At 41.8% G+C, this 26,829-nt stretch overlaps 1 protein-coding gene across 6 annotated transcripts in view; it reads left to right on the forward strand.

The window, feature by feature from the left end:
• The first annotated feature begins 18,040 nt into the window (after positions 1-18,040).
• Positions 18,041-26,829, forward strand: part of NEK7 (NIMA related kinase 7) — a 131,592-nt gene continuing 122,803 nt past the window's right edge. For 2 of the 6 annotated variants that reach the window (XM_084638029.1, XM_084638028.1), the window contains exon 1: positions 18,768-18,989. The gene's annotated coding sequence lies outside the window, so the exon portion shown is untranslated. Of the gene's footprint in view, positions 18,500-18,767; positions 18,990-26,829 lie in introns of those variants that run through there. The other 4 variants (XM_084638031.1, XM_084638032.1, XM_084638027.1 and 1 more) reach the window with 4 other exon arrangements.

The raw sequence follows: 26,829 nt of genomic DNA on the forward strand, positions 1-26,829 counted from the left end.
GACTATTTCTTTATAATCTTGCTAAATTATTACAAACCTTCACCAATCTGTTCTAAATGTATTTTGTAGGAGGAAAACTGAAGAGTCAAACAGAGGAAATTAAAAGGGGGTCAACAGAACACTCAAGAGGCTTTCGATGAATTGAAAGAAGGAGAAAACATGAATTTGTATAATCCTTTCAATCATTATCAAAATCCCAAGAAATTCTATGGAGCTATTTGGTTACATTTCACATCGCTTTGGGATTTAATTGGGAAGTAATGTGTTAGCTTTAATTCCCTCAGAGGCTCTGAATTCAAATGGCAGGTATGGAAAGAGGACTGGCACTGAGAACTAGGACTCAAGTGGACATTTCTAGGCTTTCATGTAAGTTAAGAGATCAGTGTTGAGTTGTTTGGGAGGTTGCTGGCATGTGAAACATTTTTTAACAAGCATAGGGAAAGGATTGTTTTGACTAAGGGTGACTGCATACTGTTAGCCAGCGATAAAATACACTTCAATTATATTATGAAATGCAAACAGTATTTTTTCACATATTGGTACTGTACAACAACTTCTGTAAGGGTAGGATCCAGAGCCCGTTGAAGTCAATGGAAAGATTGACTTCTTATTCAGGCAATACTGCCACTGAAATTCATGTACTTTCCACTGATTTCAGGCTTGAAAACTTATTTTAGGTTTAGGGGGGCTAACAGTTATTTTTGTAGATGAACATAATTGTATCTTTGTCTCCATTTGTCATCCCCTTCCTAAGATCATCATGACTTATTAATTATTTGTATTACAGGAGAGGCTGGGCCTTCATTCTGGTAGGTACAGTACAAACACACAGAAAGAGACAGGTCTGTCCTGAAGTGTTCATAATCTAACTATACTAAGACAAAGAGTAGGAGAAAGGCAGTTGTAGTATCCCCATTTTATGGGGGGAGGGGACTTGAGGCACAGAGAGATTTGCTGAAGGTAGCACAAGAAGATTGCATAAAATTATAGGTCGAACAATTTCAATTCACAAATTTCCAGAAATCATGATGCATTAAGACACATTCACAAAGGGGGAAATTCACCCTTGTCCAGCAAGTCAACATAAGGTTGATGGAGTCAAAGTAGTATAGAACTGGAAGGGAACTTGAGAGATCATCTAGTCCAGTCTCCTGCACTCATTAACCATTTTAGTCTCATATAAGCCATCAAAATAGGTAAGGATTTAAATAAAACTTAAGTGATGCATGGCCCTTAGGCTGGCCATCTGCAAAGAGGTGAATTTTGCCCACACAGAATAAAAAACTAAATCTGGCAAACTGTTCACTGTGAATAGTTTGCCCAGCTCTAATGCCTAGAACAACATAATGGGTCACACCAGGGATGAATTTATCCTGATATTTTCATAACCTGTCCTTATTACTTATCCCTCTTTCTACTGAAAGAAGGGTTATGGTGGCAGCATATATTGAAATCTTCCCCCAAATATTAAATATATTTAATGAAATATAAAAAGAAGCCATTCTCTGTAAGGGGCTGTTCCAAAGCCCACTGAAGTTAGTGTGTCTTTCCATTGACTTCAGTGACTGTTGGATTGGGCCCTAACTATCATCCAGGATAGGGGGTGTATTAAGGGGAGAAATCCTGACTCCACTGAAGTCAATGGAAAAACTCTCAAAATCTGTTTTTTTGCCTCCGGCCTCAAAACCCACTTGAGGTGTGCAACACTAGCCTAATAATTCAATTATCTTATATACCATTTTCCATTAGACAATGTCAACACATTTTATAGACACTGAACTAAATTCACCTCTGCTAGTGCAGGGGGGTTACAAATAGTTTTCCTGGATTCCCAAGTGGATTCACCCCTGAGGTGTGGCAGTGTGTTTATGTGCCAATGTAATGAAGCAGGCTCTTGGGGGGACACAACTGGGAGTATCAATTCAGGACAAATTGCATGGGGGGAGGGATAGCTCAGTGGTTTGAGCATTGGCCTACTAACCGCAAGGTTGTGAGCTCAATTCTTGAGGGGCCATTTAGGGATCTGGGGAAAAAATTGGGGATTGGTCCTGCTTTGAGCGGGGGGTTGGACTAGATGACCTCCTGAGGTCCCTTCCAACTCTGATATTCTGTGATTCCTTAGAGCAGGGCAGTCACAGCCCAAGGCTGCACGTCCTTTATTATTAAGGCACACCAAACCAGCCAAACAGAAAGGACTTCGGTTTTACCCCACTGGCTAACCCGAAGTCATACAAGCAATTCCCTTGGACACTCCAGTTTCCAGTATCACCACCAGCACCACTCCTTATTGGGATGAATCATTATGAAAACCAGTACCCCCGTAAAAGAAAAAAGGTTCTCCCGATCCCAAAGGGCCAAGCCCCAGACCCAGGTCAATATACAAGTCAGATCTTACCCACAAATCACGCTGTTGCCAATCCTTTTGGATCTAAAATCTAAAGGTTTATTCATAAAAAGAAAGAAATATAGATGAGAGCTACAATTTGTCAAAGTAATCAATTACATACAGCAACGGCAACATTCTTGGTTCAGGCTTGTAGCAGTGGTGGAATAAATTGCAGGCTCAAATCAAGTCTCTGGAGTACATCCACAGCTTGGATGGGTCATTTAGTCCTTTGTTCAGAGCTTCAGTTTGTAGCAAAGTTCCTCCAGAGATAGGAGTGGCAGGTTTGTAGAAATTTTGGTGGTGCCCAGAACCCGCCCCCAAACTCCACCCCCCATCTGCCTAAGGCTCTGGGAGGGAGGTTGGGTGTGGGGAGATCTGGGGTATAGGCCCTAGGCTGGGGCAGGGAATTGGGGTGCAGGACCAGTGACAGGTTGGGCTCTGGGAGGGCGTCTGGGGTGTGGGGTCTGGGGTGCAGGCTCTGGGATGGAGTTTGGGTGCTGGCTCTGGGATTGGGCAAGGGGTGGGGGTGCAGGAGGCAGTGAGGTGTGCAAGCTCTGGGAGGGAGTGCGGAGGGCTGGAGTGCGGGCCCTGGGAGGGAGTTTGGGTGCAGGATGGGGGGTGTGCAGGCAGGGGTTGGGGGTGCGGGCTCTGGGACAGAGTTTTGGTGCTTTATGCAGGCTCTGGGCTGGGACAGGGGCTGGGGATGCAGGAGGGGATGAGGGGTGCAGGCTCTGGGACTGAGTTTAGGTGCAGGCTGGGGGTGGGGGTGCAGGCTCTTGGAGGGAGCTTGGGGATGGGGGGACAAAAGGGGGTGTAGCTCTCGGAGGGAGTTTGGAGATGGGAGGGGACAGAGGGAGGGGGTGAAGGCTCTGGGAAGGAATTGGGGAGCCAAAGGGGTGGGGTGCAGGCTCTTGGAGGGGGTGGCGGGGTGCGGCGCTTACCTGGGGTTCCTAGGCAGGGCAGGCTGGGAATCCATGTGCTGCTACCCCCAGGCACTGCCCCCGCAGCTTACTATTGGCCGCAGGGGCGCTTGGGGTGGGACACAGACCCACCCTGCCCAGAGGCTGCAGGGAGGGGCCAGCAGCCATGTCTAGCAAGCAGGCAGGAAGCTGCTCAGCTCTGCTGAGCTGGCCTGTTTTAAATGGCCCGGGAGATGCATCGGGGGCAGGGTGGGGGCGGGGGGGAAGAGAGGGAGCTCCAGAGGCGGAAGGCAGGGCCAAGGGAGAGACCTGGCCTCAGACATTGCTAGAGCCAGGCCCCAGGCCAGCAATATTCCTGGTGCCCAGGCACCTTGGGCCCATAGGACTCACCACCCATGTCCAGAGGTAAGAAGCAGGATTGAAGACAAAATGGAGATGATGAAGCTGCCTTTTATTGTCTCTTGCCATGCGGCCTGTGCTTCCTTTGTTCCAAAAACAAGTTGCCCAGCACATGGCCTGAAAGCCTTAGATTCCTCTCTGGAGGCATGTCCCTACATGCCTTGCTGAGTCATAAGGTGTATCTGCCTTCTCTCAATGGGTCAGTTGTATAGCTGATGGTCCTTAATGGGCCATCAAGCAGGCTAGGCAGTGCTGATGCCAAACTGTCTGGAGTGTCACCCGGAGGCACAGCAGAAGTTTGAAATACGAACAGTATAGAGCCAATACTTATAACTTTAAATACAAAATGATACATGCATACAGATAGCATAATTATAACCAGCAAATCATAAACTTTTCATAGACACCTTACTTGACCTCCTTTGTACAAGATTTGGTGCCACTATAGGACCTTGGTTGCAACAATAATCTATATGGTCACAGTTCATGTCAATAACATCACAGCCAAATCTCTCAACAGTTCAGCAAGGGAGGGGAGCTGTAAGCTGTGGTTGGGGCATCAGTGCATTCTCCAGGTGTCTTAGCCATTCCCCCCCCGGACAGTCAGATGGAACTCTGCACAGGGGCACACGATAATAGATCCTGATACAGGTTTGTGACTAAAACAATAACAACTCTGTCTTTTCTTTATTAATTTAATGTGGCTTTTACTAGCAGCAATAGCCTAGATGTAAGGCAGTTTCTAGCAGTCATGATTTATTGGAGCAAAGAATCAACTCTGCTGAAATATAATTGAATTTATCTTCTTACACTTTTAGAGGACTAAAGACCAGGTCTTCTGCTGATGTAAATCAGAAGAACTGCTTGGAAGTCAAAGGGCCTTTGCTGATTTACACTAGCTATGGATCTGTGCACCAGTCGTGATATCTGTGATATTGATATTTTTACATTGCAAGTACCATGTGCACTTTCCAATGCTCTGTCATCTCATAAAACACAAATGCACTGGAAAAACAAGCATAACCTTGGATCATAAATTTTGACATTTAAAAATCTTCTCCACCTTCATTACAGTTCCTTTTTCTATGAATAATCCATGTTGTGTTTCCTTTTTCTGAAAAGGAATTGCATGTTTAAATGGCCATTGTCAGGTACAATACATTATACAACTGGTTTTCTGTTGTTGGGGTTGTTTTTTTTTTTAAAAAAGAACCTAATGGATTCTTTTAAAAAATGTCAGTGCAAGCAGTTTTGTTTGGAGACAAACAATCCATTGCACTAGTTGTGCCACAAACATTGCCGCAGTGGACTACAGCATGAACTTGAAAATGAAAGTGACTAGTCTATTTTCATTGTCCAAGTTGAATAAAGTGCAAAAAGGCAGATTTTCAAAGATGGACAAATGGTGAAAATCAGGTTTTTAAAATATTTCCATTTTAACTAGCTAAGGTGTTAAGTGTTTTGTTTTTCTTAGGTATTTTTCATTTGTGAGACAGTAAATGTTATAGCAAGAGTGTGGGAAAGAAGTTAATGAATAACAGAATAAAGTTGACCAGGAAACTGATATAAAATGATCTTATCACTGTTGTATAAAACTCCACCTTGATCAAATAGGTAAATGAGGAGGATTGACTAAGACAATGAACTGGTGCTTTCAATTATATGAGATTTCAATTATTTCTGCTGGTGTGGAGGAAAAAACACTCTGAGCCAGACTGGCAGTTCCAAGAGGCATATTCAATGAAATTACAAGGTGGCAAATTAAAAACTGATAAAATGAAATAGCTTTTTCACACAGTGTAGGCCAGGACCAGTGCAGATTTACCCTGTGAAGCAGGAATCTGAAACAGTTTCCCTGACACTGTCTTCAGCTGGGCTGAGCAGATATGCATCCGATGAAATGAGCTGTAGCTCACGAAAGCTCATGCTCAAATAAATTGGTTAGTCTCTAAGGTGCCACAAGTACTCCTTTTCTTTTTGTGAATACAGACTAACATGGCTGTTACTCTGAAACCAGCTTAGGTTAAAAACTTCAAGGTACAAACTTTGCCTTGTCCTTGAACCCTATGCTGCCACCACCAAGTGTGTTAAACAAAGAACAGGGAAAGAGCCCACTTGGAGACATCGTCCCCCAAAATATCCCCCCAAGCCCTACACCCCCTTTCCTGGGGAAGGCTTGATAAGAATCCTCACCAATTGCATAGGTGAACACAGACCCAAACCCTTGGATCTTAAGAACAATGAAAAAGCAATCAGGTTCTTAAAAGAAGAATTTTAATTAAAGAAAAGGTAAAAGAATCACCTCTGTAAAATCAGGATGGTAAATACCTTACAGGATAATAAGATTCAAAACATAGAGAGTCCCTCTAGGCAAAACCTTAAGTTACAAAAAGACACAAAAACAGGAATATACATTCCATTCAGCACAGCTATTTTACCAGCCATTAAACAAAAGAAAATCTAACACATTTCTAACTAGATTACTTACTAATTTAGGAGTTATGAAGATCATTCCTGATCTGTTCCCGGCAAAAGCATCACACAGACGGACAGAAACTTTGTTCCCCCCCGGCCGCTTTGAAAATATCTTGTCTCCTCATTGGTAATTTTGGTCAGGTGCCAGTGAGGTTATTTTAGCTTCTTAAAACCCTTTACAGGTGAAAGGGTTTTGCCTCTGGCCAGGAGGAATTTTATAGCACTGTGGACAGAAAGGTGGTTACCCTTCCCTTTATATTTATGACAGCCCTGTAGTGTAGATGCAGCCTACATGGATGCAAAGGGTTTTTCTATTGCTGTGGGAACACCACCTCCTCAAACAATGGTAGCTACAACCAAAGCTGCATCTACACTGGGAGTTAGGTCAGCATAGCTATGTCTGTCAGGGTGTGTTTTTTTCACATCTTTGATGTCACTATGCTGACCTAAATTTTAAGTGCAGAGCAAGCCCAAGTCTGTGTCAGAATTCCTTCCCAATGCTCTTGTGGGTGTGACCCAGTTTAGGTTGCTCCTTCTCCCGGGCTGAGCCCAAAAGCCTCAATGAAGATTGGTATTTGTGGGGATAGCCTTTGAGACCTTTTTTACTTTTTTTTTTTTTTTTTAAAGAACTTTGGTTTTGTTATTTAGGCTTTTTTAAATCTGACATACAGCAAAATTATGCTGAGTTGATTAGATTCAAGTGTGGGGTGGGTAAAGGGAGTACTACCCATCCAAAGTTACACATTAACCTCCTTTATATACATTTTACATATTACATTACATTCACTGTACATTGCATTACATATTTTGGAATTGACTTGGTTGCTTTGTCAGAACCAATCCCTGTACAGCATGTTTTGCTCATACACTGTCCATGTATGACCTACTTTTTACCTTATTTTTATATTTCAACTTATTTTATCCATTATCTTGTCCGCTGTAAATGATTCCCTGGCTGTTTCTGTTTATCTGAACTAGTACAGACATTCTGTTTTCATCCTGCTAATTCATTTACCTCCCTAATCCTGTCTCCCAAGAAATAGAATAATGGAATATCAGGGTTGGAAGGGACCTCAGGAGGTCATCTAGTCCAACCCCCTACTCAGGACCAATCCCCAATTTTTGCTCCAGATCCCTAAATGGCCCCCTCAAGGATTGAACTCACAACTCTGGGTTTAGCAGGCCAATGCTCAAACCACTGAGCTATCCGTTCCCCCCGTCCAATTACTCATGTCAAGCCAGAACTACAGGACTGTGACTCAATTTGTAGTAGGAAGAAGCCAGTGTCCCCACATTTCCCATCATATTTTATTGATCAACAAAACTATGGAAACGTTTCATTATGAAAGCTGAAACCATGTGCAGTTCCAACTGGTTTGGAGTTTCAAATTCTAAACTCAGTCCAAGTTCATCAAAAGATTCAAGGTTGGTAAGAATCAGCCAAGTTTCCAGCTAATCTTGGCTGATTTCTGACTTAGTGTCAAACAAGGTGAAAGTTGTGGCTTCAGCTAAATTTCACTGTGAATTGTAGGTGTTTTGATGCCCAGAACTCAATGTGAAATTCCGCAGTGCTAACCACTCCTCAACCCTCATGGTATAGAATTGAAGAAAAGATTTGTACAGAGCCCTGGAGACTCAAGTTGCTGATTTTGCATACCTTTACAGGTCAGCTTGTTCAGGATTCTTCTACCCCCAAAGCTGTGCTGTATTAACTGTAGCAGTTTGCTTAAAGTAGGAGAACGCCTGATGTGGATGCAGTTATACACGTACAAAATTGTAGATACTGATAAACTTAGGCATTGTCTACACTAGGAAGTGGAACTGCATTGGTATTAGTGGAGGTAGTATTCTTGGTGTAAAGATGCTTTCTACTGGGATAGCCATGCCCCGATAGGAAGAGAATAAGCTGGACTGCCACAAGCACTTCTAAACTGATATGTCTGCAGTTGCATTACGGGGATTATATCAATAACTAATCCGCTTAAAAAAATCAGCACCCCTACCTGAAATAGTTATAGCAATACGTTGGGTACACCAGGCCGCAGTGGTGTTAGCACTGGCTTCAGGGACTAGAATTTTCTGTCCACCTCCAAGACAGAAATGAGGAGAGAGAACTGAGTCCCAGATTCACTGAGTACACAGCATATCACATTCACAGCTTGGGGGAAAACAAGTGCACACACTGGCTACTTTTTTTTGTTTAACGATCACAGTGTAACCATGTTATCTACCCTCTTAAGGTTCAGGATGCCTGGGGTCTGCCAACCCTGTTCAATTGTCAGACCCCACTCAGAAAGGGTCAAGTGTTTTCTGTAAAGGGTTGACAGAACTCAGTTGAGGGAGGTAGGTCCTTGCGGTAGGTCCTGCAGGAAAGTTGTATCATCCTTTGGGTACTCAAAGAGGCAAGGAGAAAAGCTTCTGGGGGCTGTAATCCAGGGTGGGCAAAGGAACTGGTATTGTTTTTGATGTTTTTCTTATGTTTTATGTTTGAAGATTAAAACTCTATCTGGAAAGAGACTTGGGTGGGGCAATGAGTCCTGGCTCGGAGCTCCAACCTGAATCAGGGGAAACTGAGGCAGTGGCTAGCCCAAAGCCAGACTGTGTAGGCTGCACTGCTTCACACTTCTTAACAAAAACAACAACCACAAAAGTCTTAAAATGTTGCCTCTATCATCCTGTGTATTGTTCTCCAAACTGAAAGACTCAGGGTTAAAAATAGATCTATGGTTTCAGGCTGCTAATCACATTATGAAAGTTACGTGTCAGCCAAGTGGATGGAATATGTACTGACCACATTGCTCCTGCAGCATACCTGCCATCTAATCAATAGAGCAAAACTGGCATCAGCTCCTTGGGAATTAAACTGTTGTATCCAGGGCTTGAAATGAGATGTCATAATAAGTTCTTCTAGGAAGATCATCAGTTGGGAAAACAAAACTAGATGCTGGTGTATGGAGAAACTCCCCTGCTCTGATGTCATTTAAAGAGTGTTTGCAACAACTCTGAAGTTCCATGTTAGTGTCCATTCAATTTGTGCAACGTCTAAATAATCATTAATTGTAATAATTCCTGATCTGAGTAATGCCTATTTCTTGCCAGGCTTCCTATCAGACAAACCCCCTTGTCAATACTGCAAAATGGAATCCTCTTCTAGCTTTTGCTGTTTGACTTTTCTAATGAATAAGGTATGTTTTATTTTTTAGGCCCTATCAGTGATTGTTCATCTGAAAGAGTGTCATTTATATTTTGTTTGGACTACTGCATTAGAATTCAAACTGAAAATAAAAGGTACTTTTCAATAAGTATAGCCATCCTTTGTGTACATTTTCTGTACTTCACCTTATGAATAGGAAGCCTAATGAACATTACTATATTATGGAGGCACCAGTCACAACTTTATAGTAAAAATCTCAGTACATCCTTAACTGAAAGCAGGACTAAATCCTCTTTCGCATTTATTGACTGAATTTAGTTTAAAAGAATATGTATTTTTGAAAAAGAAACATAAAAATTATCCCTTGGTGAAATTTTGCCATGATATTCTCCTGGGTTTTGGGTTCTTCTGGCTCAGTGATTCTCAGCCTTTTCCATTTTGGAATCCTCTTCCCCTTAGCTATATTGGAAATGGAATAGTGGCCATGCATGGCCCTCTGAAACCTGTTTGTAACTCCCCTGGGAGTTGCAACACTCCAGGCTAAGTAACCTGGTTTAGTTAAATGATTGTTCTCCCAAAGAGAGAATATATATATCTGACACAAGCCATTTTTGAAGTTAAACACAAAAAGATTTCCTTTTTCCTCATAAGCGAATTGGTCTCTGTAAACTGGTTGGCGGATACAAGCCCTGGGGAAGGTAGAGAAAAGCCCCATTCCTCAGGGCTGGCTTTATGAACGCAACACAGAACAAAACAAAATGAAATCAACTCGGAACCCTTGATCATAGTCAGCAGCAGCCTTTCTAAATTTCTGAAAGCTGGGAGGGAAGGGACACAGTCTTCACTCTAGGTACCCACACCTGCAGCTGCTTTCATGGGCTTTTATAACCTAGACCTAGATCATCCATATGCTAGGCCAGGAACTTAGCTTGTAACCCTTCAGGAGAGTCTTTATGCCTTGTCAGTCTCCACTAACAAAAGCTGATAGAGCAGCTTGGATCCATCAGCTTCTTCCTTTTTCCAACATTCCACTGGTCAGCTGCCTTTGTAACAGCTGCAAGCTCCCAGTCTCTTACTTGGGCATCAACACACTCCCTTTTCCTACTCTGTTCTAGCCACTAGTAGTAACAAAGGTCCAAGAGAGAGGAAAACAAGAAGTCCAAGTTTTCAGAAACCTAGGTCTTGCACCTCTGGTCTAGAAGCAGCTGCTCCCTGTAACTTCTTACAGTTCATTCCAAGGGATCCTGAGGCTGATGGAAACTAAGGAGGTATGTTGGACTGTGGCTGACCTGCTGTGTTTAACTACTGTGTGTGGGGAAGGCTGTCAAAAGTGTAGAAGGCAACTTTATAAGAAAGGGCTGGAGTTGCATAGCTGAATAGGGGTGAGCCTGCCTAATTTGCTACCCACTACTCCCATGATTCACTGCCTTTTACCCTTTGACCCCACACCTCTACCCCCACATTAATTAGTGTTTTTTAAATTTTTATTTTCCTTTATTTGTCACTGAGTTTGTTTTATAGATCAATAATGCAGTCTGGATTAAAGAAGGAACCTGGATGAGGGCCCAGGGCATGGATAAGAGAGAAATGAATCATGGGGGAGCAGCACAGAGCTTAGATGGGGAGCCAAGCTGGAAGGTAAGGCTAAGCAGTGGAGCCCCTCACTTATCCTATAACGGTGATGCCTAGCCACCTGAAGCCTTAGTGTGGAGCCCAGTTTCCTAGACTCAATGAGTAACACTGTTTTCTAGTTCCATGCTTAGCCCTCTTCTGCCCACCCCACAATCCTTAGTCCAAATAGAAAAAAAAATTTTTTCTTTATTTTTGTTATCATAGTTATGGCCTTAGGCACCCTTGAGCTCTGACCATAATTATGGGTTATACATTCACATTTTTTAATGATCAATAAAGGACTAATGTAGCTTTCATAATTTTTGCATAGATCTGTATGCTGTTTTATACAGGTGCCTGTGGGTAAGGTAGAGAAGCAGTTGGCTAACGGTGGTAGTAAGATTTTTCTGTAATGTTTAGGAAAATCTATGTGCATGAGTGATCACTATTAGTAACTGTTCTAAATTTGGTATTCACTGTAGAAATTACAGAATTGAAATTGCTAAAAGGCATAAACCTCACAAAGGGGAGAAGAGTTACTTAGGGCAGTATGTGTGGCGGTTATGGGATGAAATTAAGAAAGCGTAAATATAGGCTGAATACCAGGAACAACACCCTAACAATGAAACTTATTAGATAGTGGAATAGTCTCTCAAGGGAAGTGATGAAAGATCTGAGACTTGGGGTATTTTAAAATTAGTGGACAAAGCACTAGGAAATATCCAATAGGGTATATATTTTTTTCATGGCCAGGAAGACGGTTGAGTAGACCTAAGTAGTCTCTTCCATCTCTAGTTTCCATGATGTGCAAACAGCATGTGAGTGATCGTCCTTTAACAGGATGAAGGATGGAATATTGGAGTAGGAAGGTTCCATGGCAGTTGGAAATGACCACTGGGAGCGATAGTTGGATTTGGACAGCTCAGGAGAGAAGCTGAAAACTGATGAAAGTTTAGTGATGTCCACAGAAACCCCTAGACGAGAGAAAAATGGGGAGAGCTGGGGAGGGAGAGTGAATAGAAGTCTGGGTAAAGTGTGTGAGCAGTGCAGTAAGACAGAGAGAGAGAAAGACAAAACCCACAGGGTCAGGGAAAAGGGAGAGCAAAGACAGGCAAAGGGAGAAAAGCAGTGAGAACGCCCCCTGGAACAGGACAAGTGACCTCCTAGGTTATTCTCTTTTGAGTGCACCCAGCCTTGGGAGTATTTGAATTGCTGCCTGATGTGTCTCCGTCTCTCCTAGTGGTTATGAGCAACTGATTTTCTGTCTGGGAAAAGATGGAAAGGATTTTGTATCAGTAGTGTCTGGAAATGATAGCCATTGTTGTTGCTTTTAGCTGCAGACAACTGATGTTTAGCTACTCAATGTCCCACGGTCTCCTGTGGTCCAAATAGAGAGAAATTCCTCCTTTTTCCATCACAATTACTACAGATATATGGTGGCTTGCCTGATTAAATTTCCAGTTGCAGGCTAGGCTTCTGATTGGTAGAGGGGGAAAATCTTCAATAGAGATTATATTTCTTTTAAGTAACTTCTTGAAATTGTCTGTTGGATCTGTAGTGTTTTCATGCTATAATCTGAGGAAAAACTGAGATACTCTGCCCCCTATAGGAAAAATTGGTAATTGAAAATTATTTTAATGAGAGTTTAGGGTCATAGAGGTTGGATGGTACCTTTATTAAAGTTAGCTCTGGAAATAAAAAGGTTAAGGATCTTTCCTCTGAATCCTCACCCTTTGGGGAGTTGTCCCTACTGCTTGCTGGGAAAGATGATCCCTGAAATGAAAAATTCTTCTCTCCCATCTTGATGCCAAGCTATTTTTTGTAGGATATTTAAAAATAATCTTTGACCCTTAGTGGATTTTATGTCTAACTTCCAGTTCCATAGTCAGAATTGTCACCTTGCTGCTATGTTTAAGGCTGTTTCTCTGGCTGACCAAATCAAATGATATGCTATATTGAATAGCAAATTTGTTGAATTATTAATAAATCTGGCAACTTCGGAGAAGTGAGACTGTTACAGCATAGATTTATTAATTTCTTCAGGGCCTTTGTTAGAGCTCTCACTACATATACTGCATAAATAGTAGATCTCAAAGCTTAAGAGCTTGCGTCAGCTGAAGAAGATGGTATATTTTTGTGAGAAGAGGCACATGAACAAACTTTATTTAAATACTGAGAAGCTTATTACCCAAAATTTCCCATTCACCTTGGAACAAACTTGATTCAAGTCACACCTTAACTGATAAAGGAAAAATTTCAGTTTCTACTTCCAGAGCTGAAAAGAGACTTTGTTTTGGAGAAATAAAATTTCTCATTTAAGGTTTTCTTTTTTCCTCCAAGCCACAGTTAAAAAAACCACAACCCTCTAGATGGATGGGAAGACATCTCCTTGGATAAACTACCTGAATCCAACACAGTTCATGGATTGGGAACTCTGATGAACATTCATTAAGAATCATTCTATATAGTCTCAAATTTTATTTATATATTTGTCTTTGATTTGGACAGCCATTTGAAAGTTAGTTTAGAAAGTTTGTGTTTCTTACATGTAAATGAGCATATTTGATACAGAAATGTATACCAGTTGTATAGTCACCTTTCTAAACTCATTTTGTCTTTTCTTTCTGAGTCTTTGGTCCCCAAGAGCAAAATCCTGCTCTATTTTCTGTTTCTTGGGATAGCTGGTTCTCTTCACAGTTAAAGCAGACTCAGTAGTTTTCAGAACCCTCCAGTGCTTTGTGAATTCAGTCTTTCATAGCTTAGTCCTGCAAGTGTTGAGTAGTCTGGTCTCAATCCAGCAAAGCATTTAAACATGTGCTTAACTTGAAGCATGTGAATAGTTCTTATGCTTAGAGCATAATTTGGGGGATTGAGGTCAGACTGCTCAATGCCTTGCAAGATAGTGTCTTTGGAGTACAATCCAATCCATAGCGTGTGAAATTATTTATAGGGAACTGAGAGTGAAACTCTATTTAGAGGTGAAGTAAAATTAAATGATGAAAATAGTAAAAGAGCAGCCTCCTTGGTGCATGTGCCATTTGTGCCCACGTGTACAATCTGTCTGCTTTATGCCTTTCACGACTTCATCAGCTAATTGGAGGACCAAGCAATCTGACTTGTACCAATTCATTTTGTGAGCACAAATTGTGTTTGAGAAAGAAAAAGCCTGACCTTGGACCGTCTAAAAATTCATCCTTAAGTCTTAATTTTTTTAAAATGAGACTTGCAAGAGAATTTAAAAAAACACACAAGACTTCTTTACAGTCTGAAAGGTTTATTTGTGTATTGAAGTTTTTTCTGCTCACTTTGTAGCTTAGAAATATCAAGAATGTAAAATTTAGTGTTTTCTTGGATTACTAGTGATTAAATATTTACTGTGATTTCTTAACACCTTAGTTGAAGGGTGAGGATGTTGAATCTTCAAAAGTCTTCCTTTATTTAAAGTGTTAATTAGTTACTGAAGTTAAATAGGTAATAACAAAAATAAACAGTATAAGGTCCAGGTTCGGCAAAGACTTATACAGATGTTTAACTTTACTCACTGTGAATAGTTCTATTCAAGTCAATGAGACTAGTCACTTGGGTAAATTTAAGCACACGTATTTTGCAGTATTGGGGCCTTAAACAGTCTAATTAAAAAATCCCTTCTCTTCACAGTTCACCTGCACTTAACTTGCAGTGTCACTTTAAGACAAACCCTAAATTACCCTTTCCACACCCTTTATTGTTGGGGAAAAAATGAGTATTCATATATCATTGACAAAATGGAAAAAATCCACACACACGCACCCCTTGGACTTCCCCTTTAAAGCACTAGAACATAAACATGTAAGGATAATCTAAGGCCAGGCAATCCTGTGGGCACTTATGTCTAAGAGGCAAGAACAAGAAACAGTGGAATGGGCAGAAGGAAACCTGAAGTATCTGAAGATGCACCTAAGGTTTCGCGAATATAACTGACCATCAAGTTCTGCTGTCAGCTCTTCTACTGGAGGTAATGAGTAATTATCAAGAAAGACCATTCAGGTCATTGTCCAGTTGATAGACAAACAATATAGCTGAAACCCTCTGGATTTTTTTGTGGGTCACCAGAATAGTCTATATTTATTTGCATATACAATAGGCTCACTTGAAGTTCATTCTCCGTTGGCAGACTCTACTAGTTTGAGCCATATTCTTCATACTTAAAACGGGAAATATCACTGGAACAGTTACCAACTCTACAAATACAATGAGTGTAAAGTATATATACTGTGTATATTTGTGTTTACGTACACAAATGCAGAACTGGTGCTGATATATAACATTTATCATGCACCTTTGACTAAGTCCTCTTCACTCTGCTGCTAATCCATCACAGCCAAGACTACTTTTAACATTCCAAACCTATCAAAAACTTTAAGTGGTTCTTTTTTTTTTTTTTAAACAGCCCACTAGAGAAACACTACTTTGCTTTCTACAAAACAGGAACTTCACCAAAATTATACAGGATGTTGTCAAACTAAAGTATCAGTAGTGTCAAAATAGGAGTGCTCGCCAATTTGGTTTGCATCTACACAAAGGTTGATGGTATAACAAATCCTACTGAAAGGCTGCCTATTGGATCAGCCCCTCTAGCAAGTTCACACAAAACTGGTGGATGTGTGTGTGGACCTCCCTCATAACTTTTAGCCAAGTGATAGGGTACTCAGCCAAGAACTTTAAGTCCCCCACCCCCTTTCTGAAGGGATTTGAAGAGGCACCTGCTACCTTTCAGGTGCATAACCTAGCCACTGGGCTATGTAATATGCTGGTTTAGGGCTTCCTCAAGCTTGCCTAATGAATTTGTTCCAGATTAAATACTTTAATAATTAAATATTTGGCCAGTGAAAGTTAGAATGACTGCATAGCTTAGTGGTTAGGACACTCCTTTGAAATGTGGCCAACCCCTGTTCAAATCCCTTCTACAGTTCAGGAGAGGGGACGTGAACTAGGAGTCTCTCACATCCTGTGAGCTCACACTAGGCAAACAATTATAAAGGAGGTCCTTCTTCCCCAACTTCATAGCTATTTTGTGTGAGCTATTATAGACTGCTTCTGATCAGGTCCCTGCAATACTTTCCCAGGTATCTGGTTGGCTGGTGGGTCTCCTCCACATGCTCAGGGTCTAACTGACTACCATCTTCTTCCAGCTCAGACTGGAAGCAATCTTGAGGTTTGTTTTGCCTTCCTCTGCAGTGCGGGGCATGGATTCCTTGCTGGTTTGAATTACAGTAAACAGTGGATTCTCTGTAATTTGCAATTTTTAAATCAAGATTTAAAGATTTCAATAACTCAGCCTACTACAGAAGTGAGTGGATGAGGTTCTGTGGCCTGCAATGTGCAGGAGGTCAGACTAGGTGACCATGAATGCCCTTTCTGGACATAAAAATCTATGTGACTCAGGCAGCAGACTTTGTTGGTTTGTGATTTGCTGAGGCTTAGGCAGGAGATAAGTGCCTGGACACCTACAGTGAGGTAGCAATGCACATGCCTAGAGACAAAAACTTAGGTGCCCTGTGAGTATAATCACCTACAGGGTTAGATGGCAGCTGAGTGGGAGCTTTGTGAATCACAGTGGTTCCTAAAAATGGGACTCAGGCACCTAAGCACCTTTGTGGATTGCACCCTCATGCCATTTCTTGAATTTTAGATTAAGAAGTGATTTTTAAGGATGATATAGTCCCTAATTCTTCTTCTGGAAGGGAGGGAGACAGAAAATTCCCACATATAACTCTCTCTTCTTTCCCTGTCAGGTGCTGCTGCTGCTTCATCTACTGGGGGAGAACACTGGGTACGTCTACACTGCAGTTAGACACCTGCGGCTGGCCCAGCTGACTCGGGCTTGTAGGACTTAAGCTAAACATCTACACAATTAAACAGTCCCTAAGCCCAAGTTAGCTGGCATGTTTTTAATTGAATTGTAGACATACCCACTGAGAACCTCAAACTCTTTAGACTAGCACCATCTCCTCCTATTGCTTCCACTCCAGTGTTTTGTGCCTCTTGAGTCCTCATTTCAGCATTCAGAGAGGATCAGGATCTCGAGGGAGAGCTTCTCCATCTCTCCAGAAAGAGAAGAGCCTACTCTCTCTTCTGTACTTTTTAGGGAAGCTGTTCTTATTTTTAATTCCTAAACAAAGGTTTAACTTCAGTTCTCTCCCACTAGGAGAGAACAGCTAGAAACAGGAAACATGCCATTAGAAAGCCAGGAATATTCTGTTTGCTGGTTGGTAGGAGGCTTTCATTTTTCTCTAATGGATTATGGTTAGTCCTCAAGGGAACTATGACCAGCTAACATTTGTAAACACCACTGTCTAACCTAGGTGCTTAGTTGTGTTTAAAAACATGTTAAATATCATGTGCTAGCTGACATGTTTGCTAAACATACCTCCTTTTCCTACACTAAACAGGGACAAAGTCAGGTAGATGGCTGATCTAATAAAAGGTTCTCTCTAGGGACCCATTGTTTGCTTTTCAGAAATCCTGGGCTCTTATTGCTCTGATTTACTTCAATAAGAGCTCAAACTGCTGAGCCCCTTTCAATCCTGTCAGGGGAGCTGCTGTATATTTTGTAGTGCCTAGGAGTTCTTGGCACGAGTTAGGATACTTCTGTGGTAGGCAATGTACCACCACATAAAAAATAAGTTCCAGCCTGAGAGAGTTTACAATCTCTGGTCGCAAACTCCACTGCATAAAGGAAGAAGGTAGCTGGTTGAGAATACATTTGCTTGTGCATGGATGAACTCTCCACTTCTTTTTAGGAGCTGGTCCTGGACCAGTTCATTTTTAAGCGCATTGCAATTCCAAGGACGAGCTAGGCTGTTACGAATTGCTAAAGCCCTGCAGCAGAGTTTGCTAACACAACCGGAACTGGAATTGCCGCAGCACCCAACATCTGATCTGGATTCAAAAACATGGCTGCAGGTTTGCCTTAGGTTCTTCACAGCGTAACAGCCAGTCTCTTGCCCCTTCCAAAGCAGCGCAGCACCCAGGCACGTTGTTTCTGACAGACAGCGGCTTGGCCACAGCACCAGGCGCTCCCCAGTCCAGAACCCCCCCCTCCCATCCTAGCCTGGAGGCACGCGCTGGGCGCTGCAGGGCTCTGCGAGCCAGACCAAACTCCTGCCGCAACAGCAGTTGCGGGGATAGAGCAGCTCCGATGCGCGCGGCGCAGCTACCTCCCCAGGGCGAGCTTGGCCTCCTGGCGGCACACCCCGCTGTCCGAGCACACGACGCGCCCGGGCCGCTCAGCGCAAGGAGGACGGGTGGGGGCCCGCGCTGAGGAGGAGCCCGGAGCCGGCCCCGCCTCTCTCCCGTCGGGGATGCCGGGATGTTTACAGTCCTGGCAGCAGCAGCAGGAGGCTGGGCTGCTACCGTCGCGGCCGCTCGGTTCGCGCACGGGGAGCCCCGCAGCGAGCGTCCCTCCGGCGCGGCCCGGCCTGACCCTGACTCGGCAGGATCTCTCCGCGGAGGCAGCGAGGCCGGCTCCGGAGCCCCGGCGCGCGGAGGAGGCGGGAGACCGAAAACTGTCTGGTGAGGCATGGGGGAAGGAAGGGGCCGCGGCGCCGGGAGCTTGGGGTGCGGAGCCCAGACCGCCCCTGTCGGCAGCTGCGGCCGCAACCAAGAATCTCCCTTCCTTGCAGGCAGCTACCTCACACAGGGCAGCCGCGGCGCGAGGACGATTCCACCTCCCGCCGGGCCCCATTGGCCACCATCACTAGTGGTCAGGTCCCCATTGGCTGCAGCTGCTGCCGCTCCGGCCGGGGGTGGGGAGAGCGTGTGCGTGCGTGTGTCCTAAGCCTGACTCCTGTGCAGAGTGAAACTCTGAGGAGGGGGCGGCGGCGGCGGCGGCGGTTGCATCGGCACGTGCTTAGTGCCGGGGGGTCGCTGAGACCTGGTCTCCTTCCCGGTCTGGGCCGTGGGGCTCTGGAGCCCCTGTCCCATGCTCGGCAACACCTGCCCCGTGCCCTTAGCAGCAGCAGCAGCAGCGTGGAGGCGGCAGCCCAGGCCGGTGCTCGTTCTGGTGGGGGCTGTTTGTATGTAGGGTCGCTGCGCTTCGGACTGGGCGTCATTTTAAGGGGTCTCTTTTCCTGGAGCTACAGGTTCTAAAAGGCGGATTTGCTCGGTCTTTGGCTGAGAGGGTTGCAGAAAACAGTCCGTAGGGAACAGAGGCGGCTCAGGCCTCCAAAAGCTTTAACGTCAAGGAATTTCATTGCTTAAGTTGGGGCTAAAACTATCTTTCGAGGCTAGCTTATTCATGGTAGGACTTGTTTGAATACCTTTCTCTTTTGCTGCGGATGGTGGGGGAGTTCTGTCCCTCAGCCGGAGAAAATGTGGTATAGGTTTTTTTTGTTGTTGTTGTTTTTTTTTAAGGTAATCCTGTTGATGGGGTCTGTTCCACCTCATTTTACATCTTGTGTTTTAGTCATTCTTTGGCTCTGAACATGCAAACGCTTTTTACACATGCATATCTTTACAGGGCTTTTGTAGGTTATTCTCATCCTCCTTTCTCTCTTAATCTCACCTTTTCATGTCATTCTTAAAGTTAAAATTAAAACGGAAACTTCTTTCCTTTCAAAAATGATATATTTTCGTTTTTCTTTGTTGTGATACTTTTTATGGCATATCTGGTGTTTTTTTTTAATATTGAATGGATGTTCCAGTCTTGCAGGTGGGCTGGAGCTCAAATAGTGCTAGGAAGTTTTTTGGTCAATATAGGCTCAATTCTGTAAGTAACATTACCCACATGAGTAGTCCCACTGAAAAGTTAGTTGTGTAGGGTCATCCTCATGGTGATATGAGGTACCTATTGTTTTAGTATTAATGTTGAAACTTATAGTATGTTGTATCTAACTATGGATTTTGCCAGTACCTCTAGCTTGTGTTGAAGTTTTCCCCATTTATACTTGTCAATGCTACTTCATAAAGCATAGTAGAATAATCTCTTATATTTTGACCATATCTACTATCCTGTTAAACCAAAGTAATTTTGAATATGTGAGATATGAGTCGTTGTTTTGTGTTTTGTTGCAATAAATGTAATTTTCATCAAGTTTAATTATATGGGAAGAATTCAAATTGTAGAACTAAATTTTAAAAGAAAAACAAGGGCCCAATAGAAAAACAAGGGCCCAGGACTATAATACTGATCTTAGGTTCTAAAATTCTTAAAATGCTGAATCTCTGATCATTTACATTTGCAGGGGTGGTGTAGTTGTGTTGGTCCCTGGATATGAGAGACAAAAGGTGCCTGAGGTAATATCTTTTATTGGATCAACTTCTGTTAGTGAAAGAGACAAGCTTTGGCCCTCCATAGAGCTCTTCTTCAGAAGTGAAAGAGACAAGCTTTGGAGCTCCACAGAGTTGCAGTAGAAACTTTTTTTTACTTCAAATTTATTTGTGGTGCTTTGGAGAAAGGAAAAAAAAAACATTCAAATTAGTGCCCATTAATCAGTTTCTTAAATCAGTCCAACACTTATTTCCTCTGCATAGACTGAAAGTCTTTTCACTTCTCATGCCAGTTGAGTGCTGAGTTCACTTCTTGAGGTGATAGCTATTTTCTAACACGTTAATGATGGTACTACTGTTCAAGCAAGATAAAAATTGGTTTTAGATAACTTTTCTTTATATAAGAAATGTATTTGAATAGGGTTTGCAATAAATAATTATTTATTTGATAAGCTCCGAGATGTAGAATTTACAGTGAATGGCACATTAACCCATACATTCACAAGCTTTGTTGACTCAGTGTCAACTGGCTTTGTGCAACTAACACTAGATAGTGTTACAGTATAGAAGGGTATATAACACTTAGGACAGTGCATAGGAGTAAAATAACTATTGTGATTCCGAGATCTGTAAATCAAGACAAATAACTCCATTCAAATATTGATTTTGCTTGAGACTACCTAGAATGCAATTCAATATTATTGCAGTGTAAGAAGGACTGAAGTATCCATATTTGAAATATTGTACTCACTTCTGCTGCATTAGAAATGGAAAAAGAGTAGAAAGCAATAAGACTAGAATATAGATGAAGAAATTCAATAGTTTCTCCACCTCCTTGATATGTTATCCTTAAAAAAGGAAGAATCTCAGTTTTGACCTGCAAAGCATTTAAAAAAATGCTTGTTTTTTTCTTTGATATATAAAAGAGGCCTGATTTCCCCCCCCCCCTTTTTTTATGTATTTAGTTTTTACATTCCCAATATGTCTAAAATAAAAGTTTAGGTTTTCACTGGTTTGCTTGAAGGATCTTTTGTTGGCGCTTGGAGTACGTTTTTTACGAGATCTTACAACTTAGCTGAAGGGGTAGAGGTGTTGAATCTTTATCACAGATCTCCTTTAATCAACAATTTGGATGGTCATTGAAGCCAAATTGCCAATACAAAAATAAGCAGGTCTGACTAAAAATCCTTTCCCCCTCTCGATTGTTCAGTTTTCATTCTTATGATTTTGTTACTTCACTAGGTTTCCCAGTCATCAAAGTGTCTTCCTAGGCCCGATGAGATCTACACAGCTAGAACCCCATTGCTACCAAAGAAATGATTTCAGGAAAGCAAAAACAGGTCCTTTTTAAAAAGTAGATCACCTTTAAGAGTGAGGCATACGTAGAAGCATACAACAATCTGTAAGAAATTAAATGAAGGGATGATGCGTAACTACTTTGACTAATGTTTTCAAATACAAAAGTTAGGGAGCTCAAACTATTGTTCAGAGCACTTGGCTCAGAAAAGTGAATCTTGTGGTATTGTGTGGTGTAACTGCTGAGTTTTTCCTATATGAGGCAGTAGCTGTAGATGGGCTGTTCTGCTCTTTTCTGTATCTCTAGCTTTCTGGGGGCTTATCGAACTAGAATTGTGTTTGTTGTACTTAACTCAATGCAGTTATTTCACTTTTAGCTAGTGAGACCGTGTGCCCTCAGGTGGCATACAACCTTAGGCTGTAGCATAGACATGGCCTACGTCAACATAATTTATGTCGCTCCGGGTTGTGAATAACCACGCCTCTGTCCTGAATGGCATAAGTTACACCAACATAAGGTCTTCCACTGACATACGCTCTCCTGCTAACATAGCTTCTGCCATTGCTGGAGGTGGTTTTATTATGCCGATGGGAGAGCTCTCTTCCATCGGCATAGAGCGTTTTCACTAGAGATGTTGCAGCGGTGCAGCTGCATTGATACAGCTATGCTGCTGTCTGTGTAGACTGCCCTTAGTGGAGTTCCTGTGACATCCTGCATCTATGCTCGTGCTATACTCAGGCGTGCTTTGTGAGTATGTATTCCAGAGTTTGATACTGCTTCAAGCAGCTGTGCATTATGGATGATTTTGCAGAGCTTTCAGGGATCTTGCGGTGATTCAGCCAAGTGTGGGAAGAAACTATTATAACTTCTGTAGTCCCCCCAGGGAAAATCCTGTGATTATTTGCAGTTTATCCCCAATGGTGGACCTACAGCTATTTAGAAACTGTTTCTTGAGTATGGAATTATCTAATATAGATCAATGATCTGGAAATATATGGATCAGTAATAACTTTATGGATCAGTTGCCAAAAGAAGTTGGTTGCTGCGGAAGCAGCATGTAGTCACAGGCTACGTATGTGTGCTGGGAAGTGTATACAAGTAAGTTGCTTCTGGACGGGTTGACCCTAGGCCAGTGGAAATTAGATGGCCAAAGAGGCCACTCTTGCAGTCCCTGGGGCATTGTGGGCAGCCTTTGGAGGACTGATTTGCCACTTCCGTTGTAACATGACACTGACCACATATGGGCAGCAGAATGATTCAGCTGACATGATTCCGGCTCAGTTGAGCTTAACTTTAGGGGTAAGTGTAAAGATAGTCAATATGAGTCATAACACAGCTAAGATACTGTTGAAGGACTTCTTTTGTTTGGATTACAGGATGTTTTAGAATCATGAGAGAGAGATCTGTGGTTAGACAAATTATTTCTCTAGTGAAGATAAGCTTTCTTTGATGCATGTTAAATGTGAGACAACTGTGATTCCAGTATTATAATCATGATTTTGTAGTTAAAAAGTTAATCATTTTAAGTGCCATTATCTAGTACTGTTTAAACAGTACACTTTTCCATGGAGTTATGTAAGGGAAAGTAACAATATGTTTATAATTCAAAAGATAATACTACGATAACCTCTGTTGCTATGCTAAGGAACTGAATTAATTTTGTTAGACCAGCAGCTTTTGCTTGTTATTGAACGTAGGAGGCAGTTCACTGACTGTTAACTTTATTTGACATTCAGGAGCTTGCACTTAAATGTGTTGACCTTATTTGTAGTTAAAAAAAAATGATCCAAGTCTTATAATTTAATAATTTGATTTACTTTAGATCCATTGGATTAATTTATATTTGTATCCTGTTCATGGTCTAAGGTGCATACATTTGACTGTCATTGAGATGCTAGTGATAAGATCTAAATTTCTTTCCCTGAGGGATATTTGCTCTTGCATCTTTTTTGGTGTTTGGCAGATGTTTCAGTTGGACGCTTCAGAAAATTTTGATTCTTGTTAGGAAAAAAGATAAACCTGTTTTTAAGCTCAAGTAATGAGTTTTAGAACTTTATTTAGTTCCCAGTTTTTCCAAAATAGTTTATTCCTCATAAAATATCTGGCATTAATGAGGAACACGAGGGTTATTTTTCTTTTAAATACTTTGTTTTATTGGTTCCTGTACAAATGACCGCAGTGGATAGTTATAATAGAAAGTTGAAATTCATACAGAAATGAGAGGGGAAAAAAAAAGTAGTAGTAGAAAAATGCATTGGATTCTGTTGTGTTCAGATTCCCAGTCTGCAGATTTTGCTGTGGGATCTGAACATCTTCCAGAAATTCACTAAAAGATCTAGCAGTTGTCACCTGTGGTTCCTTTTTCTTCTTCCTTTCATCTCCCAAGGAAGAATTTGTTCTTTTTGTTTTTTTTTTGTTTTGTTTTTGCTATGTGCTTTATTTATTGATGGCAAGATTGTGAGTGTGCACCCCATTTAGAAAAAGGCATAAGGTTTGAGGTGGTAAGCTGCAGGAATGGGTGAAAGCATAGGTTAAAGTACATTGTTTTCACATAACATAGACAAATTTTGTGGGACTTGTTTCTTTGGAGTCTCTTTTCTATATATATGCTCTGGTCAGTGTATCTGGAAAAGATCCTAGCAGTCAAGATTATGCTATAGAGTTGTAATTAGATGTTTCAATTCGTTAGTGTAGTGTCACCAAATTTTAAAATTAGAGGTTGGCTTTTGTGTATCGAACAATAATATGGTATGTCTAAGGGTAGTTCCTGCCTTTTGAATTATCATTTGCCTCCTCTTAACTCATTTGTAAAATCTAGTTGATTGAGTAAAATGTATGCATCTCTTTTTGAGGGCTTGTCTTCACTACTGGCTTAATTGGTGCTGCTGCAATCGATGCAGTGGGCATCAATTTAGCGGGTCTGGTGCAGATGCGATAAGTCAATGGGAGAGCACACTCCTGTCGACTTCAGTACTACATGACTCTGAGAGGTGGAAGCTATGTCAATGGGAGAGGGTCTCCTGACAACATAGCATGGTATGGACACTGCTGTAAGTTGTCTAAGCTATGTTGAATTAAGTTACATAACTTAATTAGTGTAAAATATGTAACTTCAGATCGACCTACCCCCTTGATTTAGTCTAGGCTTGAGTAACTTATTTTATTGTACATATTTAAAACCTGAATCAAGCTTAATTTGTCCTTTGTTTCTTTCACCCAGTGGCTCTACTGAATATGGCAAGCTGGAGTGTCTGTTCCTCTTTAGACCTCTGAGGAACTGAAGAGAAGGTATAATGGAAATGCGGGAAAATGTCCCGCTCCTTAGCAAATGCACAGAATTTTTTATGCCAGTGGGGCTCTCAAGAATTGCAGGGACAAGGGTTTGTGGGTTGTTTTTTTTTTTTTTTTAAGTGAGATCCCCATGACTCTCCTTATTATAAAGCTCTCTGAAGAAATGGTACAAGTTTCTGTTATGCATGTATTCAGAATAGGTGCGTGTATCGATTGGATTGGAACACCTTTTTAAAATAGTTACCATTTTTAATGCCTGTAAATATTCATAAGCCAACACTCGACTAGGCAAGTCAGTACATGTATAACCATCGAGGAGTACTTCTTTGAAGAATAAACAGGACATACTTGAAGGACGTTTGTCTAAACTTGAGTGTGAGACCCAAATAAAAAGATACAATAGAAACTATGCAGGTCACAGGGAAGTAAATAAAAGAACCTGACTTGTCTTACTGATGAGCTGGAGAGGAGAAGTCATGAGTGGGCTGGCTGAATTTTCAGTTGCAGGCCACCAAATAGCTAAGGGAGAAAGATCCAGCGTTGTGACTGGAAAGTGACAGTACTTTTTGCTGGGTAACTGATCTGATCACCCTAGTCTGAACAGTGGGGAGTTGGGTGAGTATCTTGGCTGGAAATTGCTCTGTCCACTGGTGGGCAACTGTTGTAGTGTGCTGGACTGATAGTCACTGTTTGAGAAACATTTGCCTTCATCTGCATGTAGCTCCTGTGTTGGCCTAATGGCCTAAAACCACCACCAGAAAAAATGTGGTAGCGGCCATTTGAAGCCTTATTCCTCAAACACAAAAATTGTGCTCGGCCAACTCAAGCTCTATGAAATTTGATGTGCCAAGTGTTCAGTTTTTGTGTATCAGCCTTATGTTGACAGACTCCTCAGGACTAGAAGTTCGTTCAAGATTTATAAGGGAGCAAATAATGAAACATTTTCATTTTTGAAAATGTCACTAATTTTTGGCTAATAGGAAGCAAAACTTTCAATTTGGCCTTATTAGCTACTTTGTATTTTCTGTATAGTAAAAGGGTTTCTCAGTTTGTTGGGTGAATGACAGAGTTTAGTATAATAGTTTGCCTGAGATTTCCAGTTCTTAATGAAATGAATAAACATGTGCGTGGTGTGTTCAGTTTGCAGGTGAATATGTAGCAGAACGGCCCACGGGGCTGGGGGAGAGGGCTTATAAACCCTCTAATTAAATGCGTGGGAACCAGTAGACTTGCCAAACCCTTGTGTACCACCATGCACTGCAGTGCTCTCCTTTTCAGGGCCACAAGGAGGCTGAATGCCCACAAAGAGGGCGGAGGGGTGTACTCTTTAAAAAAGGACCAAGAGGTTGTCTTTCCCCTGCTGGCTCAGACAAATCCTCCCTTCCCCGCTGCCTCCTCTCCCTCCACCACCCCTCGCTTCTGAGGCTGTGGGAGTTGGAGGGGAAATGGCAGTCTCTAGTATGTTGGCTGGGTTGGAGGTCAGTGTGGTACCAAGATACTTGTAGTTTGCTTTGTTGATCAGCTAACTCGTCCATTCAGGGAATGACAACAATAAATGACTTCAGTAACTAACCAACACACTTGTTAAATAGTACTGTTTCTGATCCTTGGATGAGTTGCATAACTAAACAGCAACAAAGTGCAAATTTTACAGTGGACTGTACAACTTGAAATTTGTGCTCTTAAGTTACATTGCAATTTTTTTTTAATAGAAGTTTGAAATCTGAATTGTAAATAGCAGCAGACCAATTCAAATAACTCAAAGTAAAATAATGCGATATGCTTGTGGACAAAAATGGGAAAAGTGCAAATCATTAAATGTAATGTTAATTATTTGGTTGATTCTATATAGGTCCCAGAAGCCACCTTGAGTAGGCTTTTCATGCAACGTATGTGGTTTTGTTTTGAAAACTGTTTTCTAATGCTATTGGAGTAAATAATCTTATTTTTATTTATTATTTTTAACAACACAGGTGTTCTAAATATGTCCTAAAACAGATACAGATGTGAGCCTTGCCCAGAGCAACTTGCAAACTGATTTCAGAGA

This window comes from Lepidochelys olivacea (assembly GCF_965140295.1).
Source record: "Lepidochelys olivacea isolate rLepOli2 genome assembly, chromosome: 8".
NCBI classification, from domain to species: Eukaryota; Metazoa; Chordata; order Testudines; family Cheloniidae; genus Lepidochelys; species Lepidochelys olivacea.